This window comes from Meriones unguiculatus, chromosome 21 (assembly GCF_030254825.1).
Source record: "Meriones unguiculatus strain TT.TT164.6M chromosome 21, Bangor_MerUng_6.1, whole genome shotgun sequence".
NCBI lineage: Eukaryota > Metazoa > Chordata > Mammalia > Rodentia > Muridae > Meriones > Meriones unguiculatus.
Window position 1 is genome coordinate 57,733,122 of NC_083368.1, and position 15,681 is coordinate 57,748,802.

Sequence of the window (15,681 nt, forward strand, 5' to 3'; positions counted from 1 at the left end):
TAGCAGAGACCTAGATGCAATGTGAAGGACCGTCAGTAAACGTGTGGTCCCTGCTGAAGTCTTGCACGTCAATCAAAATTCACTGTGATTTCTTTAGAGAGTTAAGACTGCGCACCCACACCTATGTGCGCAAGATAAGGAAGATAGCGTAAATTTTGATAAAATTATTTAAGAGAAGGAAGACATACTGATCCTGACCCCCTTGATGCTGTGAGCGTTCACTTCCAACAATTCAAATCTCCCTCCCTTCCTTCCTTCTTAAAAAACAAAATGGAACACCGCGTTTAGCCACCCTCCCCCGTGCACACTCAGGACAGAGCACGGCTTTCCGGAGTCGGTCCCTCCTTCTCCCGTCATCTGAGCTCTGGGTCTCAGGCTTGGGAGCAAGGTCTTGACTCACAGAGCCATCTGGCTGGCCCACGTCGTTCTCGATTTCTAGAGACGTGGCAGTGGCCAAGTAAGGTGCCTTAGTTAGGAGGCTGCTTATCCCTTTTCCTTCCTCTCCAACATGGCTCCTGACAACCTGGGGTGTCTTCACCTAGCTTAAGATTTGCTTTTTATTTGTGTGTGTGTTTGAGTCTCTCTGTGTGTGTGTGTGTGTGTGTGTGTGTGTAGGTCAGGACAGTTTGCAGCAATGGGTTCCTGGGGATTGAACTCGGGCTGCCAGGCTGGGAGTAAATGTCCTTTCCTGCTGAGCTGTGTTTAGACCATGTTTTTTGACACAGAGCCTCTCATCAGCTTGGAGCCTCAGTTTCTTGTTCTTAGTTTTAGGGGTGCAGCACTGGAGATAAATCTGGGGCCTTGTCTGGTAGCTAAGCAGACAAGCTCCCAAGCTCTGCAAAGCTCTGCCCATTTTGTTTCAGTTCGTTTTCTTTTTTTTCTTTTTCTTTTTCTTTTTTTTTTTTTTTTTTTTTTGACACAGGGTCTCACTATGGAGCTCTTGCTGGTGTGAAACTCACTCTGTAGACCAGTCTGGCCTCAACTCAGAGATCACCTGCCTCTGCCTCCTAAGTGCTGGGATCACATGTGTGCACCACCATGCCTGGCTTTCTATCTGTAAAGTATTGGCAATACTGAACAAGAGAACTAAGTGAGCTAATGATGCACTTCCTACCTTCTGTGGCGGTGGGACCATTCAGCATGAGTGTGAGTGACTCCTCCCACCAGCTGGTGGAAATTCACCTATAAATCAAGTCACGGCCTTTTCTTTAAGGGGAGCCCTGCTTGCTTGAGGCGTGACCCTGAGAGTGAAGGCCTCCATAGTTTTCAGAACACAGTTGAGCTCAAGGTCACGTGGGTGCTGCCGAGTTTTTAGAACCCTGTTCTTCCCCCCAGCTTCTCTATAGACGCGGACGCCTCTGCACGCAAACAGAACCGTTGTCTGGGATGGTAGGCCTGGCTTGCAGCCCAGCCCTGCCAAGCACGGGTCATCTGCTGAGTCTCAGGGCCTGGGAAGGCTCTGATCTACAACTGCTCGGGCTCATCGGGGGAAGTGTCACAACGCTGGAACGTCCTATGGAGACCAGACTTCTCTGTCTCTTTGCAAAGACCAGCGAGGCAGCAGCCTTCCCGTCATTATCACCGTCATCATCCTTATTTTTCTGTTTGATGAATTCTGGAATTTTGCCAACTCAGGCAGCTTGCAAAATAAATTTCCTTTGCTGTTTGCATTGGGCCTTAAATCATGAACACCAGCTGTTCTGTGTTCTGGAAATAAAGCTCCAGGTGGATTGGGGGCCGTCAAGGGAGCACAGGCCGACCCCCCAGGACATCAGTGGGTACCGTGTGCAGCTGGGCAATTTACTCCCTTAATGCAGAGAGCGAATCTCGTGATCCCCCCCCCCCATCTTCAGCAAGGCCACGGTCAGCAACTAGCAAATATTTGTGGGCCGCCAGTCAACAACCACATAAGCCACAGTCTCAGCAAGTTAGGACAGCAGGGAAGGAGTTTGCCTTTCCCCAGCAAAAACACAAGTGGAATTCCGGAAAGTGGATTGGAATGCGTGTCCCTGAGTTCTGAAGGAGACAGAGCATAAATTAAACATGAGGCCATAGGAAGGCTCAATATTGTTTAAGTTGTTTGCAGTTTCCCAGTGATTTATAGTTGTCAAATGCTTTATAGATACTGGATAATTAAATTATTGCAACCACCTGGTGGTGTGTGCCGGCTGCGCGCTGTGATCTCTCCCCTCTGTAGGAGATGAGGAGGGCTGGTGTGTGTGGGGGTGAGCATCTATGCTTGGAGTCTGTACTCCGAGTCCAGCAGGACGTGTCCAACCCATGTATGTAGTCCCACTTCGAAGCTTTGCATTATCTGCCTGGCACACCTGTGTCTCCTCGGGTTCCCAGTCAAGAGGGGGATCTGTGGGGAAGCGGGAGTCCGGTCTCTCTGGCTGGCTGCCATGCCGGCGGAGGAAACCTTGCTGGCGGAGGGTGCAGCTCCCGTAAGCCTCCCCGATCATGTGCCTGTGCCCAAGATTTTCTTCCCGGGAAAACCGTGAGCGATGCTTTCACGTGGGTCCTCTAGAACAGGCTGACTGCTGTGTCCACACTCAGGGGCCTTGTGAGCTTTCACGTGGCGTGCACAGCCTGTGGAAGCACCTGCCTCATTTTGACCATCAGTCTCTCTCACCCTTGGATGGTAAATTGTCCCCTCCTGTCAACAAGCAAATAGACACATTCTGTTCAACATTTAAACAATTTGGCCTAGACTTAAAAAGCCCATTAACTTAGGTCTAGAGCGTCAAGGCAAAGCCACGGTTTACATGGTCAGGATCCTCAGCACACCATTGAAGAGGGAAAACGGAGCTGAGTGTGCACAGCTGTGTCAACCACCCATCCAGTGCCCTCTTTCTGCTTAGCTGACTGGACGTGTCCATCTTCACTCAGCCATGAACCCTCGGCATGACTTCGCACTTAAAACCCTTTTAATGGCATTATTTGTTTACTTGGGGGTCAGCATGACTGCATGTCTGCATGTGTGGAAATCAGAGGACAGTTTACGGAAGGCCCCTCTCCGTCACCGCGTGCACTTATCCACAGGCCTGTGGCTGAGCCTTTGCCTGCTGAGCCATCTTCATCCTTTTTTGATGGATGGGAAACACAGTGGTCAGGGAAGCAAAGACTCTGCTGCAATTTCAGGAGACACGGGTATTACAGGACGGAGGAGCTAGGCCCCGAGGGGAGGATGGCTGTCTCCTCGCCACCATGAACAAGAAGCCAGGCCCCGAGGGGAGGATGGCTGTCTCCTCACTGTGAAGCGCGTCTTCTGGAACGCTCCCGAGGCAGCTGCGAGTAGACAGGTATTAACTTGGTTAAGGAGGCTTGTCAAAGGAGACACCAGCTTTCTCTCGCCCGTCGCAGGGCCGTCAACAAGATGACTGTCTCCTGAGCGTGTCTCTGGCTGGGGTTTTCTGGCACACAGCCTCTGCGGAAGAGCCTTTGGTTACTCTGGCAGTGAAGGAAGGCCTTCCACGAGCGGAAAGACACTGGCTCATACTGGAAAGGGCACGGAGGCCAGGCAGGGCAAGGCCCGTCAGGGGACAGCACCGGCCTGGGAAAGGCTGCAGAGGAAGAAAGGTCTGCTGCCAGTTTTCCCAGGGACCAGCCATGACCTTGGGGGCTCCTGCTGGGAAGCGTGCAGAAATGAGTGCTCCATTCCGAAGAGGGCAACACAGCAACATTGTCAGTTGGCAGAGGTGGACATTTTTCTTATGGGCATGCCCGGTGAAGCTTTTTCCTCAGCAATACCAAGATTTTATTTTGAATTTTTCTGATTCTTGAATATAAACGTTTACGTGCTTCCTGAGATGTTGCCATCAACACTTTAGCAGCACGAGGCCCAGAGGAAAGCTTTTCCTCAAGATTCAATGCCTGAAACACTGCATCTTTTTCCTTTTTTAATTTTACTCTGTGTGTGTATCTGTGTGTGCATGTGTGTGTGTGTGTCTCACTGTAGGAGCCAGCATCCAGCAAGGCTAGCTTCCCCTTTCACAATCCGTGTGGATACAGCCACAGAGAGGATAAAAATCAAGCCTGTAGACACAGCGCTAATGAGCAGCCCAGTGAGGGAAAGCTCTGCTCCAAACGAATTGATAAAGACTGGTGGTGCCACGGAGCCTCACAGCAGAACCCCAGGCCCTGCCACACACTCAGGCAGCGTCTGCATGGCCAACAGTTCCCAGATGACTTAAATACATAGCAAAGTTTGGGACCCACCCCCACCCCCATCCCCACTCCCACACGTGCTAATTATACCTGTCAGTGTGACAGTGTATCTTTACAAGACTTAGGCTTTGTATTAGAGTCATGTTGGTGGATTTCAGCAAACTACTGACACTTGGAGCTCTGCACCCGTCAGTGGAAACGGAGCCCTTACACCCCAGCTTTGTAAATAGCCGGTCGCGCTACACGGCCAAAGGCGAGCACCATCGTTTCAAACCAGTTTCCAGGCATTTCTCAAGGGTTGAGAAATCTATGGAGACGCTTTTCGGTGGGTCTTTTCCATTTCTGAATATCCATGCTGACTCCTCAAGGACACTAGAGCAATAAACGGCCCTGGAAACCGAGATGTTTCCCTCTGTGGTGAAGGGCAGATTTATTTACTGTCCAGTATAATAAAAATAATGTCTGTTTCTAAAGCACAGGACGGTTGGGCTCACTGCCTATCACCAAAGTTCAGGGTCTTTGGGTTTCAGCTCTGACATGTGACGAGCTTAGAAATCTGCCTCCACTGCTTTATCAACAAGCAAAAGGCTGAATAAACTGGAAAGCAGTGACTTTCCTAGGCCTTAGCAGAGAAGTGAGGTCAGAGGGCAAACTGATGTCCTGGGGCCTGGAGGGACAGCACGTTCAGACTCACAGACATGATTTCCCCAGCGCAGAAGCCATGGTGGGCAGGAAGACGTGAACTACACGGGGATCTGGATGAGATCAGAGATTGGGCGTAGACTTGCCCAATCGTGAGAGACTCCCAGGACACACCACCTCAGTCTCCCTGTTTGTGTTTTCTGTGTTGTTCTGTTTTGTTTTGTGGGTCTTATCTCACTAGGGCTGCCTGGTAATGAACCAAGAAACTTTTTCCTGTTTTCTCGGACAGGGGAGGAGGAAGTCAACCATTTTTGAAACAGCATGCTCTCTAGCAAAGCCCCGCTCTGCAGAATGTTTCCACGTAAAGAACTGATAGGTGAGGCTAGAGAGATGGCTCAGTGGTTAAGGGCACTGGCAGTTCTTCCAGAGGACCTGGGTTCGATTCCCAGTACCCACATGGTGGCTCCCAACTGTCTGTAACTCCAGCCCTAAGAGATTCCACACCCTCTTCTGGTGCCAGGCACTGGGCACACAATGGTTCACAGATGTACGTGCAGGCAAAACACTCACACACATTTAAAAAATTGAAACCAAAAAGAAAACAGACATAGGTGCTGGACTAGTGACTCTGATTTGACCATTCTGTGTGTATCACATATGTCAAAATCCCATTCCTTGCCGCCCATGATGGTACAGTATACAATGACCACGAGCCAACCTAAAAACAGCCTTCACTAAGTACTGCGTGAGACTTCTAAGGCTTTATCTGACTGTGGGAGAGACATGGCCAAATCCAGGCTTCTCTGTCTTCCTCTCTCACCTCAGGGGGAGAAGGGGAAGAGAAAAGCTAGCCTAAGAACTCATCGAGACTCCTAAAACAACAGAGCATTTTCTCCCATAGATATCTTACTGCCATACCAACGGGGCTCACTGTGAATTGGAGCTGAAGGACCCACAAAGGACTGACCTTCTCAAGGGGTGCTGCCGAGGGGAGCCCAAAGATAAGAGCAGAGACAAAGCAGAACAGACTTGAGGAATCTAAAGGCACTAGGATTGTGCCAGACCAAGCAGGAAAGAGCCCAGATGGCATAGAGAGATTGATGCGAAAAACCACACCAAAAGGCCTCCTTACTTCAGGTCCTGTTACTCACTGTGGTGCCCATCTTTCAACAGAAAGTTATGAGGCATGCTAAAGGCTGAGGTAAAGAGACAAGCCAAGCATCGAGACCAGAGGCAGATCCCAGAAACATTGTACAAGGAATTAAAAATCACAATGGCCATGGATGAGGAGGATGGCTCCGTGCTTACGCACATTTGCAGTGCTTGCAGAGGGCCAGAGCTCAGCTCCAGCACTGACACTGGGTGCCTCAGAACTGTTTGTAACTTCTGCCTCAAGGCCTCTGGCACCCATTTCTGGCCTAGGCTACCCCCACACAGGTGTACATATTCATACACACACACACATAAATAAAAATAAAAGGCACCTTTAAAAAGCAATAACGACCAATATGCTGAAGGCTTCCAAAGGGAAGAGTAATGAGCAAAGCCACACGGGTGATGTAAGCAGTGGAGAGGTGGGGATTCAGGTAAGGAATGACAAGGGCTGGGAAGGAGCCCAGCCAGAGAGCCATGCCTAACAGCTCTCAGTATGGTTCCAGGGCAGAGAGTATCAAATCTGAAAGGAAGATCTGGGAGTCTGAAGGACTGTAACAGCATTGAAGGATGCTCTAGTGAACTGGACATGGCTAGAAGAAAGAATCCGTGAAAGTAAAGATACAGTCAATAGAAACTTTTGAAAATAAATGCAAAAGAGGAAAAAAAAAAAAAAACCCTTCCAAATGAAGCAACAAAATACCCCCAAACCATGGGACAATTTTTAAAGGTATAATACACGTGTAATTGGAACACCAGAAGGCACAGAAAGAACAGAGCAGAAGAAAACTTTGAAATAATGTGGCTGAGAATTTTCACAAATTAACACCACAAACATCAGGAAATTATACCTAAGAGACATCAAAATCTGTCATCAATGAAGCAAAGAAGTCAAGAGGGGAGCCACCTTATATGGATTCAAGAATAAGAATTCTTTAGACATTTTGTTAGAAACTGTGCAAGCAGGAAGGGTGAAATATTTGCAGTGTTGAAAGAAAAGCCCACCGCTGTGGAATTCTATATCCAGGGAGACCGTCCTTCAAGAGTCGGGATCGATACTTCCTCGGACAGGCAGGATCCTCAGGCATTCATCATGGCAAACTTGCCCTGCAAGCAATATTAGAATAAGTGATTCGGGGCATAGAAAGGGTGCAGACTGGACGTTCAGATCTATCTGAAGGAAGGGAAGGGAAGGAGAAAGGAGTCACTGAAGAAAAAAACTGAGAGACTTTCTTTTTCCCATTCTTAATTTAGCTAAGGGGTAAGTGCTTAGTGAAATGGCCGGGGCTGTAACAGATGAGGTGAGGAATGAACTCAGCAGCGGGGTGAGGGCAGGAGGAGGGACTGGGGTGACCAGTTGCAGGTGCCTCCTGCACAGACTAGTGCCACTCACTAGGTGAGTGTTTTAAAGGGAGGCAGCCGCAGCCGCAGCGCGTACCGTGCACGAGGGGAAAATCTCCTACTATGGTTGGAGACTTGGAAAGCTCATCTTTTGGTACTTTATAGCTGGCCCAAGCAGAAAACCAGTGAAGACGCGGCTGGGCTGCACAACGCACAGCTGAGGTCACCGGCATTTGCGGGGTGATCTGTGAGGCACCCCTGGGTGCACATTCTTCCCGGGACCCCTGGGGTACGCTGGAGGGAGACACACCCGGCCATAAAAACCTCAGAACCTTTCTAAGAGCGGAGACCAGAAAAGGGTTCATGTTCCCCAGCTCAGCCCTGGCCTGGAACTCAGGCCCTGGCTCTCAGCTGTCCCCGGGCTCACGTTGCCCGGTGGGAACCAGCGCTCAGTGGCACAAGTCACCTCTGAGTCACCGTGTGTGTCTCCTGCTGGCAGCTGGCCAACTGTGCCAGTTTTACAAAAGGTGTTGAAAAGTCCCTGACTCTTCACAGTTTTTATTTTAAACATACTCTCTACTTTGTGTGTGATGGTGGATGCGTGAGCTTGTGCGGGGATTACGCATGTGTGTGGAGGCCAGAGGTTGATGTTGGGTGTCTTTCTGTCTTTGTGTGTGTAGGAGGGAGGCAGCAGGGTTTTTCAGTGAACCTGGACCTGGTAGATTCCGCTAGGCGGCCCGCTTCTTCGCCGACCCTCTGCCTGTGCCCCCAGCGCTGCCGTGCTTGGCTGTTTCCGCTGGTGCTGAGGCCCCAAGCTCAGCGGGTGTTTTACCAACTGACACTTTTCTGATTGACTTCTACGTGTGTGCTTGTGCGTGTGCCTGTGGAAGACAGAGGACGAGCCCAGAAGCCGTCGCCTGTTTCACGCCGTGCCTCACTGACTCGCTGCAGGCTGGGCTGGCTGGCCAGCTTGGGGATGCGCTTCTCTCCCGGCGCTGGGATCACAAGGGCTCGCGACCATACTGGCACATTTTCAGTGTGCATTCTGGGATTGAACTCGGGTCCTCATGCTTGCAGGATAAACCCGCCTTCCCAACAGCCACGTCCTCAGCCCGCCTTCACCGCGCTTGGCTGTGCCTTCCCTACCTTTCCCTTTTTGCCTATCTAAACAATACCCAGATACCTGGGTCAATCCAATGAATGTCCAATATGATTATTTTGGTTGCATCAAGGTCCTCAAAACTATTTAGCCAATAATAAACTCAGGTTTCTGTTGCCCACTAATGTGTAGAAAGCACACAGAACGGCTTCTGCGTGGAGCAGGAGGTGAGGAATCCAGCTGCAGCACATGCCGGCCCCAGGCCTCTCCACTCTTGTAGAAAAGTTGGCTTTGTTCAGGAGGCTGAATTCAGCCCATAGAGAGGAGGCTGCTGTGTAATTAATGTTACTCAAGCCCAGCCTGAAGCCAACATGACCACAGCAGGAGTTTGAAAATTATTGATCCCAAAGGTCTGCCTTGGGGTAAGATGTTCTGAGTCTACGTGACAGGCAACAGCAGAGAAAATCCCAGCCAGACGCCAAGCTGCAAAGGCACACTCTTGCTCATAGCTCTGCTCAGTATTTTTTTATCCATAATACAACTTCAAGGATAGTGAAATTCCCCAGTGTCTATCAACATTTATTTAACAAAAAAGTAATTAAAAATCAGATTCTGCCACCGGCGCTGTGTGAGATGTTTCTAGAAACAAAGAAATGACAGCTGAAGGTTTTCAAAATTAATTGATGCTCCATTAGGCCACTCTTCAGGGTTTATCATGCTGCATTCCAGTAATTTAAAAAATTAACATGTTACACCCAGCCTGCATAATTACATAGCTTAGAAATTCTGCACAAATATCACTGTATTCATATTTTGTATTTTATAAAACATAAAGGAAAACTGCGGTTGAAAAGGATGAGATTGAAAATGCAGTGCAGGAGTCCTGGTTCTTTCTCCTTCAGCCCCCTCGGGAGTAAATGCCTCATTTTGGAGGTCTCTGGGTGCTGGCCTTCACTCTGATTCACACGCATCCTGTGCTAGGTTTGTTCTGTTCTGTGACTGAACATCCATTCTTCAACTAGCTCAGGGCCACACCTGTTACATGGACTTGATCTAGCCTCTGGTTCCATCTAGGAATGCCGGGACATTCCACAGTGACCATCAGCGGGGTCCTGGGTGGCCAGACACCCATCCACAGGGCGGCAATGGGACAGACGCCCCAGCCCAGAGCCCCAGGGCTCCCTTGACAGGCAGCGGGGCCAGCTGTAAGGGTTGTAGGTGTGGAATTATTGAGGGAGAACAGGAGGCAACCACTTGGTGGAGGGGTGGCTAATAGCCTGTCAAGTGCTGTGGCAGGGACAGCGGTCCTGGTGGAAGGGGGGAGGGTGCACGATGGCGCTGTTGGAAGGCTTCGCTTATGGATGATGTCAGGTGCAGTCTCTGGCTGTGGGAGTGAGGTTGGGTCAAGGAACTGAAAGTGGAGATGAAGGTTTCAGAGCTCTGGGTGAGGGGTGCAGAAAGAGAAGCAGGTGCTGGAAAGGCCTAGGGACTGGAGTTTCCCCCTAAGGTTGGAGGGAATCATTCCGACGAATAAAGAGTGAGTGACATAGGTCCGTGGCTGTGGCCTGGTCTACACAGGAGTCCTGAAGTTAAACAGGTAAGTGGGCGAGTGCCAGCCTCCCATCAGCTCGCCAGCTCTGTATCGTCAGCTGTTGTTACCTGGAAAGATTTCAGGTGTGTGGTAGTTAGTGACAGGAGGCCCAAGACATGATGAGCTAAAGCAGGGAGATGCTCTCAGTGGCTGAGGCTTCCCCGAGACGGGGAGAAGCCCTGGGCAGAAAGCTGGCCAAGGAGGGAGTCTCAGGGCCCCAAGTCGTAGCCCACCGTTGGGGAGCTCCCTGTTTTCTTGGATATCCAGTACTAATTCCTCTGAAGCAGCATCTTTTGAGGAGTTCTGGAAGGTGGAAGAAACCGGCTTTTCAGTTAATTCAATCACATTTGAGTGAGTGTGTGGGTCCAATGTTTTAAATGCCCATGAAAAACTCAGTTGTTAGTCAAAGAGTCCCATGTGGCCAAAAGCGTGCTTCTGCTTTTCTGTTGTTTCAGAGTAAAGTTGACGCCCTTGTTTCTGTAGAGCGCCTGAAGGGGGCTTATGGAGAGTAAATCTAATTTAGTCTGGGAGTTTTATACACACAGGCGCCCTCATGGATCTTAGAGACCCTCAGGGTGGTCCCTGATAGAAGTGGGGATTCATACCTTTGATGACAGGGATTCAGGGCTAGCTAGCATCAGGTTTCTTGGTGCCTTCCTACCTTTGCCTTGGCTACTTAATTCCTCATCTTACCTAGATGCTCAAATGCCCTGGTCCTTCTTCTTTTTCTTCTCTGAGAGTATAGTTAAAAATTATATATAACATCACAGCATTTTCTGTAAGATATTCTTTCACTAATTAAAAAATATATCAGACACACAGGCTGATTTTATGTTTCGTGTTCAGTTTGGCTAAGAATAAGAATCAACAACATTACCAAAGAGCTTCACAGCTCCTGGAACGCACGCCCTCCCTCCCCCCAGACAAAAACACCAATCTGTGCTGCTGGGTTTCTTGCTTTTCCTCCTAATTACCACATAGGTACATGTTTTTAAGCACTCTCTTGTGGGCCCATGTAGATGGAGACAGACATTTTCTGACTTTGCCATTTCACTTTAATCAACAAATCAACATGTCCGTTGATTTGTTTCCTTTTCTGTGCTTTTGTCTTTAGACAGCTTCGCACTGTAGAGTCATGGCTGGCCTGGGGATCACAGAGGTCTGTGCGATCTTCCAGGTGCAGGGATCAAAGGTGGGCATATGCCTGGTCCTCATTTCCATTTCTCCGCCCAGTCTTGCACACGTACCATGGCACATGATTTCTTCAGGAAGGATGGAAGAGCCTGGGTGTACAGCACGCACATTTTCTGCTGTACTGGCCTGTGTCATGCCAACAAGAAAGGGCACTTCCCACACGTGGGGATAGAGCCCAGAGCCCCATTCACTGCTAGGTGGGTGCTCTACCACTGAGCTACATCCCCAGTCTCATTCTAACTTTCTGACATTATTTCACTTTAAATCCTGCCAGCGGTACACGAGAGACTGTGTGCCCCACATCTATTTTTTGTTGGCTGGGTGTTTAAACTTTTGCTAATTTTCTGGTCTGGCACAGTAATTTTATTGTGGTTTTAATTTGCTTTTATCTGACTGAATTTTGTACAGATATACACCATTGATGAGCCCTTTTTTGTGACATAACCTTTCATTAAAAAAATAGCTTATAGAAATTGATTCACATAGGCTCTTAATACAATCCGGGATATTAATTCCTCACCAGTTTAATATATAGCAAATATGTGCTCCCAGTTCTTAATTTAGAACCTTAAAACCTTAATTTAGAAGCTTTCTTTCTTTGAGATGTGGTCTTGTTAAATGACCCAAGCCGGCTTCTAACACGGTATGTAGCTCAGGCTGGCCTTGAACTTGTGAGCTTTTACATCAACCTCCTAAGCAGCCAGGATTATAGGTGTGCCCATGTGCCAGATTTAGACCATTTTCATTTATTTTAATTTTAAAATCAGAACAAATTAAATTTTTTTTCCTCTTTATTATTATTATTTATTACAATTTATTCACTTTGTATCCTGGCTGTCGCTCCCCTCTCATCTCCTTCTGGTCCCCCCCCCTCCATGTCCCTTCCCTAATCCACTGATAGGGGAGGTCCTCCTCCCCTTCTATCTGACCCTTGCCTATCAGGTCTCACCAGGACTGTCTGGATCCTCTTTCTCTGTGGCCTGGTAAGACCACCTTGCCAGGGAGAGGTGATCAAAGAACTGGCCACTGAGTCCATGTCAGAGACAGCCCCTGCTCACCTTACTAAGGAATCCATGTGGATTCCCTAGTAAGGCTGAGCTTCCATGGGCTACATCTGAGCTGGGGGTCTAGGTCCTCTCCATGCATGGTCCTTGGTTGGGGTATCAGTCTCTGCAGGCCCTCCTGGGCCCAGGCTCTGTTGTTCTCCTTGTGGAGCTCCTGTCCTCTCCAGGTCTTTTTATCTCCTCTTCTTCCATAAGGATTCCTGCACTCTGCCCAAAGTTGGCTATGAGTCTCAGCATCTGCTTCCATACCCTGCTGGGTAGAGTCTTTCAGAGGCCCTCTGTGGTAGGCTCCTGTCCTGTTCCTTGTCTTCTCCTACTTCCAATATCCATCCCATTTGTCTTTCTGAATGAGGACTAAGCCTCTTCCCTAGGTTTCTCCTTGTTGTTTAGTTTCTTTAGGACTATAGATCTTAGTTTGTTTATCCTATATTATATGGCTAATATCCACTTATACATGAGTGTGTAACATGTGTCTTTCTTACCTCACTCAGGATGATCTTTTCTAGTTCCATCAATTTGTCTGCGAATTTCATGATTTCCTTGTTCTTAATTGCTGAGTAGTATTCCATTGTGTAAATGTACCACAATTTCTTATTTTATTTTGAGATAGGCTGTCACTGTGTGTGCCAGACTGTCTACCAACTCAGAATCCTCCTGCCTCAACCTCAACAGTGGTGGGATTACAGCAGTATGTGCCATGCATGGTAATCTTTTCTCTTTGTCTCTTTTTCTTTCTTTCTCTTTGTCCTTCTCCCTTCCTTCCTTCCTTCTTCCTTCCTTCCTTCCTTCCTTCCTTCCTTCCTTCTTTCTCCCTTCCTTCTTCCTTCCTTCTTTCCTTCCTCCTTCCTTCCTCCTTCCTTCCTTCCTTCTTTCCTTCCTTCCTTCCTTCTTTCTTCCTTCCTTCTTTCTTTCTTCCTTCCTTCTTTCCTTCCTTCTTCCTTCCTTCCTTCTTTCTTTCTCCCTTCCTTCCCTCTTTCCTTCCTTCTTTCTTCCTTCCTTCCTTCCTTCTTTCTTCCTTCCTTCCTTCTTTCTCCCTTCCTTCCCTCTTTCCTTCCTTCTTCCTTCCTTCCTTCCTTCCTTCCTTCCTTCTTTCTTCCTTCCTTCTTTCCTTCCTTCCTTCCTTCCTTCCTTTCTTTCTTCCTTTCTTTCTTCCTTTCTTTCTCTCTCTCTTTCATTCTGAGATGGGTCCTGTGTGCTGCCTTGTCTGGTCTGGAGTATTGTCTCTGCTTGAGCATCCTGAGTCATTGAAGCTCTAGAGAAAACCAGCTAGAGGTTCCTCATTTTTACCCATCTTTCCCTTTATACACACCTTTATTTTATTTGCTTCTTATGTTTTATTTTAAAAAGCTATTTCTTACTCCAATGTTATAAAAAAAAATCCTCCATGTTTCCTTCCAGAAGCTTTATAGTTTTGCCTTTACATTTAAGAATTTTAATCTACCTGGTATTGATTTGGTATGATAGAGATTTAGCTTCGTCTCCCTGCACAGATCTCTAACAGCCACATCCATTGTCTGGCCTCCATCGATCTACCATGTCTGAAAGACAAAGTTTCCCAATGCGCTTGGCTTATTTCTGCACTTCATGTGGTCTGCTTGTCTCTCTGCAGGATTTCATTGTTTCAATGATGACAGACTTAGGGTGCTTCTCATCTTCAGGGATGTGTGGCCTCTCGTAATTTTGGCTCTTTTCAAATACACTTTACCAGCTTGTTGAATTGGGGTAACCATTAGGCTTTGGGGTGGGAGGAATTCCACCAACTCCTCACAACTGCCGGATTTAAGTTTAACTAAACAAAACTACAGCTGTCCTGGTGGCTAAGGCCTTGCAAAGTCTTTTGGGAGCTGAGGCAGGAGGATAACACAGTCAAGGCTTCTCTGGTCAGTCTCACTCTCTTTAGAGGTACAGCCAACTGAGAACTTCATTGGGAAGAGGAGAAGATTCGGAGAGAAAGAGAGTGACGATAGAGGTGAATATGTAGCCATAAGCACAACACATAAATGCATAAACACAACTGTGAAAAAAAGGCCAGGGACGTTGAGCTCAGTATAGACAAAGGACAAAGAATTTGGTTAGCTCAGCTTGAAGAACTATCAACCACAATTACAACAAAAAAGTAAATGCCCTGTTTTGTTGATGATCAAATAGCATTGATCATGAGAAACAGCATGATTTTTCTGCACCACCAAAGCCACTGCCTCTTATTGGAAGGTGTGACCCAACTGTACAATGACTGCATCCTGATTTCAAAGGTTTTGAAACGTGGAGAAAATGGGTTTTATTGATTGTATTAAGCAACTGAAATTTAAAACTTGGTTGATCGATTAAATTACATGTTAAATTCAGTTGACGAGAAAGTTACAAATATTAGGTGTAAATTAATTCGCTTGTATGTAACTCAGAAAGACAGTGAAGTAAGACTATAACAAAATGGTTTAAAGCCTGGGAGGATGGCATGAAAAGGGCCTAACATCTCTAATCAGAAGCTCCAGATGGAGGTAAGAGAGACCGGAAAGAAGACAATATTTGAAAAACACAATGGCTGAAAATTTTGAAAACAGTGGTAATATCCAAATGCAGCTAACTAAGTAAGTCTCAGGCAAAACAGGACAGGAAAAGTCTGTGCTCAGGTACATGATTCCTGAAGTTATAAATGATAATAAAACAAAAGCAAAAGAGATCTTCAAATCAACCAGAAATGAACAAAACCTACCAAAAACAGAGCAGCCAGTCCAACTGATTAAACAGCAAAATGGGAGCCAGAATACTGCATTATGGTTCCAGCGTGTTGGGAGAAAAACAATAATCAAGGCATTTATAGCTATTAAAACTCCTTGAAGAATGAGAGTAGAACAAAGACTTTTCAAAGAAATCAAAACAAAGAAAGAAAATTTTCGAGAGACTCTAAGCAAATGGAAAATGCCCTAGGTCTGAGGTACCCTTTCTGTGAGGAGGAGCTGGGGGCCGGAGGGGGCTTGCTGGCCCCTCGGCAGTCTGGCTGGCCCCTCGGCAGTCTGGCTGGCCCTTAGGACTGTATGGATCTGCTTTTGTGGCACCCCAGCGCTGCATCTAAAGATGCTATAGAAGAGGTTGCTTTCTGCATCCTGGTGGCTCCGTTTGGAGCAGGACTGTTTGGGTTTTAACCATGCCCTCCTGTAGGAAATGAAAGTCCTTCAGTGAAATTGTCTACGGACAGACCTGGCTCTGTGGTTTCTGTCCTTAGTGCTCTTCCCTGGCAGCTCACCTGCTGCCAGCTTTTCATTGTCAACTCCCCTGCTAGAGGGCCAAGACCACGTCGGGCTGCTCAGATCTCAGCAAGTGTTTGGCACACAGCAGGCATTCCGGTAGACCGCTTACCAAGTAGACAATTATGAGTGAGGAGCCATGGGAACTGTTTTGTTAAACACAGATATGTGTTTCTACCTCAAAAC